Below are 5970 nucleotides of genomic sequence, written 5' to 3'. Positions count from 1 at the left end.
TGGAACCTCGTATCAGTGACAAGGGAATTTAATGAAGTAATACAAACATTTGCGACTTAAAATACAAGGTTACTAAATGAGTTAAATAACATAATTTCTTGGAACCAAGGGAGACCTCCAGAGCTTCTATGTGGAAGATTTTGTTCACAACGGCAATATAAACATACGTGTTGGCCCATCCATAGTTACATATCTTATTTGACGGAACATATATACATACAGTTTGTTTATACTAGAATACACAAACAGGTTGCGACTAACGGCATTCAGTCAAATTGTGAAGGCGCTTTGCTATGTTTGTCATCGATGGTCTTTGATCCACATCAAGGCTAAGACATTCAACAGCGATCCCTGCCAAACTATCAAGAACCTCCAAATCTTCGGCTACTGCAATATTCTTGCCAAATAACCGAGTTGCTTCCTTCTCCTTTTTGTATGCTTCAAGGAAATTGGTCACCAAGCTACCACCGTTAGAATTTGTAGCTTTCATCCCACTAATAAGCTCCAAGATAACAACTCCAAAACTGTAGACATCACTTTTTTCAGTTAGTAGGCCTGTTTGTAGATACACCGGATCCATATAGCTCATGTCACCAATGATAGATCCCGTGTGTTGTTTGTCTCTCGCAATCAATCTTGATATGCCAAAATTTGAGATCTTTGGCATGAACTTATCATCCAAAAGTATATTTGCGGGTTTCACGTCACCATGTAGGATCTTGGTATTGGTTTTTGTGTGCAGATAAACCAAGCCATCTGTTGATTCTGCAGCAATACTTAAGCGCAGGCCTAAGTTGAGAGCTTCCTTGCCATCACCATGAAGGATGTCGTCCAGGCTACCATTGGGGAGAAACTCATACACGAGAATCAGGGCATCGACTTCTAGGCAACAACCTATGAGCCTAACGATATTCTTGTGAATGACTTGAGACTGAATGATGACTTCATTTGCAAATTGTTCATTCTCTAGGATAGTTCCACTAATTGGCTCCTTCAGTGCGACTTGTTCATTATTAAGAAGGCCCATATAAACTTTTCCAAATCCACCTTTTCCAATAAAATTGCTACTCTTCAAAATTGGCTTGAGCTTCTCCTTTTCGGAAAGTTTTATGAATTTTGCCTTCTCTAGTACATGCCCACCATTCTTTTTATAAAATTCTCTCGTTTTCCTTTTCTCTTTGCGAAGAAGAATAAGGAATGATAGGATTGCCATTAAAGAAATACCCCCTATTCCACCTAGAGGGACACAAGAAAAAATGATTTCATATCACTAACTTTCCAATAACTAATTTGTCTACAAAACAAAATACATAAAGAAAGCAATTATTTTAATAATTTATTCTGATTTTTTTCACTATAGTGATCTATACAGAACACCCGCATGCAAAATCAGCCTATATGCTGATTAATATCAATTCATTTTTAAGTTGGTGATTAATATCAATTCCTCATTACTGCCACATATGAACATATGTGTCTTCTTTAGAGTCGCCAGCGTGGGAAACTAGGCTGACTTGTAGAATGCTTGCCTACACGTAACACACACTTAATATTTTGACTGGAATATTCTCTACAAAGAAGTAACGATTGGTAACATGGGGTCCAACTATTGGTAACCATAAATATTTGTTTTCTACTGATAAAAGCAAAAGCAGTAAACATCTATCATTAGCATTTTTAATAGTCTCCTGCACGTCCACGTCAAACCCCAAACACGACTACTACCACCAGACAATACCTACCCAGATCTGTTTGTTATACTGGAGAATATATCTAACACTAGTCACATAGGAGTAACATAGGTAGTAACATGCATACTCATGTAATGTCAACTAAGCATATTAGTGACATGAGATACTATTAAATAAGGAAATAAATGGTGTGCAAACATATTATGTTACCATCACATTGCGCTTCCCAAAAGAAAATGAGCCTACAAGCTAATAAATAAAGTCTAATATGACTAGCTACAGAGAGTAACATACACTAGTAACATACACATATTCCTAGACTATGTTTTTTTAGAGGATCATCTCTAGATTATGTTACTACCTTCATAATGGGTAGTAACATAAGTGTGGTGTCATGCAAAGTTTCATTTATTAGGTTATAGACTCATATTACATTGGGACATGTGATGTTACAGAGCTAAGTTACTCAAACTACCCCTCTCTTCATTAACTAATCGCTATATAAGCAAATTTGTTGAGTTGGGCTCGATGTTACTGTTGATGTTACTCCCACTGTGACTAGTCTATGACACTTTGCACTACAAAGGTAGTAACTTAGACTAGTGTTGTACGCATGACATTAGTATTACTACCCATTATGAAAAACACGTGTTGATTATGTTACATTAATTGTGTATGATGAATTATGTACGTAATAAAAAGAGAAAACAAAACAAAAATATATTTTTTGAGGTAGATTGGGATCATGTAATACTAGTACGTAGATGCATGGCTGTAGTAGATTAAGTAAATAAAACTAATTAATTGGGTGGTGCAGTAGCTTAATTTGTGCTTACCCACAATCACCTTTGCTGGTAGTGGGAATTTATCCATGCAGGTTCCTTTCATGCCGTCGCCTTTCATTCCTGGCTTGCATGGACAGTCATAGCCTTCCAACGTGTTTTTGCATATCCCGTCACTAGAGCATGGATACGAGTCACGGAGCTTAGGATTTAGCTCTCGGAGCTTGCACTCGTCGATGTCTGTAAAAGGGTAAAATTAAAAGACAGTTTGTCTGTCGGAGTTAAAAGAAAACTTTAGTTAACACTACACCTTGGCATCCATCAGGGATGTAAGGATTGCCATCGTAAAACTTCAAACACTTGCAGACATAGCCCTTGCCACTAGTCGCATTCTCACAGTAGCTGTTGCCGCTGACGCAGGCGTAGTCTGGAGGTGGCTGCTGGCCTTTCAGCGGACATGATCCGTTCGTTATGAAGAAATCAAGGACAAATGGGACGCCCCTTGGAAATCTCTTGGGCAGCACAGCATAGCCGTACAGGTCCGGCGTGGTGAAGTTGTACCGTGACTTCTCCACCACCATAGCGTAGGAGCAGGGAGTGGTCTCAAACATGGTGTTGTTTCTTCCAGAACTGAACCACAGGCCAAACTCGGGGACAGGAAATGCTTCCGGCAATTCAGCCTCGCAACAGCCCCGCCCTGTGCACGACCCGTTGGCTGCGAACTTGAGGAATTGCGGCAGGCCCATCAGGTCGGAAATGCAGGTGAGAGTGAATTCATTCGACGAGTCGCCTCCTCTCAACGGTGACCACAGGTTGCTGGTGACCATAGGCTCGATTTTCCAGCCGACGCCCATGAGGACGTTGCGCGTCACCGACAGGAGAAACGGGCCGAACCACACCTGTTGACACTTGGAGTAGTAGTCGCTTTCATTTGGGTTGCACACAGATGAGACCGCGTCGTATGCGCGCGCCTCAGCCTTTGCAACTGATATATCGATGAGCTCCAAGGGCGTGTTATTGCCTTCTTTATGCCAATCTTGATGGTATCACCCTTCCTGCACTAATTAATTCAGGGTCCAATACTAAATACAGCATTAAGTAATTACATAAAGCTCATTAATTAATTACCACATACACCATGTTAGAGTACTTCTAATCTTGTTGCAGGTATAGTCCATGGTTTGCTTAGTCTTGTCATGCACATGGTGTTGTGTTTGTTGGGTCATAGTGCTTCCGTAGAGTCATGCATGCATGTTTATCTTTGAGGTCTGTTTGCATGTAGCATGAGACGTGCCAGTTCATGGTCGAGCCATCTTTTCTTGCTCGTTGTTTTGGTCACTTGCCAGACTCAGATCGTGGGATGGCACGATCAGACCGAGCTTCGATAGGTGGGTTAGTTATGCATGTAACTGTGAGCTTGGCTCCCAAGGATTGATAAGAGAGGAGAGAAAGAAAAGCCGTAAGCTGTTACTCGACACAAAAATCTAATAAGTTATTTTCCGTGTGGTGTTCCAGGTGATCGCGTGTGTGTGTAGCTTCAGCCTTAGAGCCAACAAACTATACAGGCAGGCATGCTCTATCTATCATCTACCTCAATTTTTCTTTATCTTCAAGAAGAGAAAAGGCCTACCTCGACAATTCTGTCATAATACTCAATGATCGCTGGTATACTCCGTTGTTGGCAAGGTAGGCGCGATGGGGATTCGAGGAGTCATTGCAGGTGACCTGGAAGCCCTCACGGAAGCAGCCTGGCTCCATGCCAAACGGGTACAGGATGCTTATGTTGCCGCACTTGTCGGCGCAACCCGCACGTGTGATCCGCTGCTGCTCATCTTGTTCAGCAGCAGCAGCCTCCAGGATCAAGTGAGTCGCCGCTGAAAGGAGGAGGAGTAGGATTACTGGGAGCGGCTGGGAATGGAATTGCGAGGGCGTGGTCATGCTGGTGTATGTTTTGCGCTCTCTTGTAACAAGCAACAAAAGAATGCACTTAACTGGTCAAGAAAGAAATGTGACACCTTTGCTAAAAGAAAAGCTGGAACACGTACCATTGCAATGAAATTGCCGCCTTCTCTTTCTAAAAGGGCTCTGATTATCTGCTTCAGAAATGCATCTTCGTATGATTTGGTTCTGTCCGCCACCATCTGATCGAGGAACACATGTGATTGATTTAGGAGAACTGTTTTTTATCTGCTAGCTTGCTCCACACATTTCTGCTAAGTGCTAACTAGTCAAGCAGCAATAAGATAAGAAAGGTTGCGGGGCCTTCTTTATGTTTTCTAAGAAGTGAGCATGATGGCATTTGCTCCTAGGCCCCAAAGACTGAATTTGGAAAAAAAAACTTGGGTCTACCCTCCGTCATATGGTGTTCATACAATGTTGGGTCTGTCTTCCATAATTTGGTGTTCATTCAATATGGAGTCAACATAAGGTGCTGATGTTTATTCTTTATAGACATTATGTAAACTTTTTACTACTCATAGTCTCTGCATCATATGATGGATACAACCTAACTTATTTACATCGTTTATTACATAGTTGCTCGAAACAGGCTTTCGCCCCCCTTTATAATAAAGGCACAAACGGCCGAACGATACATAGTGGTGAGGTAACCCTCATACAAGCAGGTCGAAACGAAAGATAAAAGAGGCAGCAGGCAAATGGCACAAGTGCCACTATGCCAAACATGAAGAGCGGGATAGGCCACTCCTAACACACTACAACCAAGACAACTAGAGAGGACCGGAGCTGCGCGGCCAGGAGAAACCACCGTGCAACGGGGACCCGAACACACCGAGCCATCTCTGGAGAGGGCCAACTCATCGTCGAGACAACCCCCTCGCTCCGGGCCATGGAGCACCGCTCCTGCCAAGAGACGGCAAGGACCGAGAACGGAGACCAGAGGACACGTCTAAATGATAGGCGGTCATCGACACCTCCCCTCGCCAGGAGCAAGGATGCACTATGCCAACAAGACAGCAAACCCGACGCCAAAGCCATCTGCAACCGAGAGGAACCGAGGGTCCACAACGACGCCCTCAAGAGGGTGATGACACCAAACGCCGTCGTCGTCGAGTCCAAGAGGTGGACTAGCATTTTCACCCCGGACTCGTGGCACCTTGAGGGGCCCCAAATCAACGCCCCCAAGAGGGAAGCGACATCCGTAGGTGCCGTCGTTGCCGGCACTGGAGCGCAGAGCTTTCGCTCGGACTCGCACAAGGGCCACCTGCGGACTCAAGGTTGCTGGCCCACCCCAAGAGGGGAAGCCACGGCCTTTGCGCTAGGCCTCCAGATCCAGACCAGAGGAGCGCCATTGCCGAAGACACGACGCCACAAGGGCCACCCACCACCCCTCCCCTTGCTACCCACATAGCCAAGAGAAGGCGCCACCACCGCCCGCCGTAGAGCCACCGGTGCAGCCTCACCATCCAGGGCCGCCACCCCGACATCCAAGACGAACCCACCACCACCAACAGCGCAACATGATGACATAGGACAGG

At 44.4% G+C, this 5970-nt stretch overlaps 1 pseudogene; it reads right to left on the bottom strand.

Annotated features, from left to right (window-relative positions):
• Positions 1–256: 256 nt before the first annotated feature.
• On the bottom strand, positions 257–4411 carry LOC123174850 (wall-associated receptor kinase 5-like; annotated as a pseudogene).
• Positions 4412–5970: the final 1559 nt, after the last annotated feature.

Source organism: Triticum aestivum, unplaced genomic scaffold, assembly GCF_018294505.1.
Source record: "Triticum aestivum cultivar Chinese Spring unplaced genomic scaffold, IWGSC CS RefSeq v2.1 scaffold38054, whole genome shotgun sequence".
Classification (NCBI taxonomy): domain Eukaryota; kingdom Viridiplantae; phylum Streptophyta; class Magnoliopsida; order Poales; family Poaceae; genus Triticum; species Triticum aestivum.
Note: the sequence above shows the minus strand (reverse complement) of the source record. Positions and strands in the feature narration are given on the sequence as shown.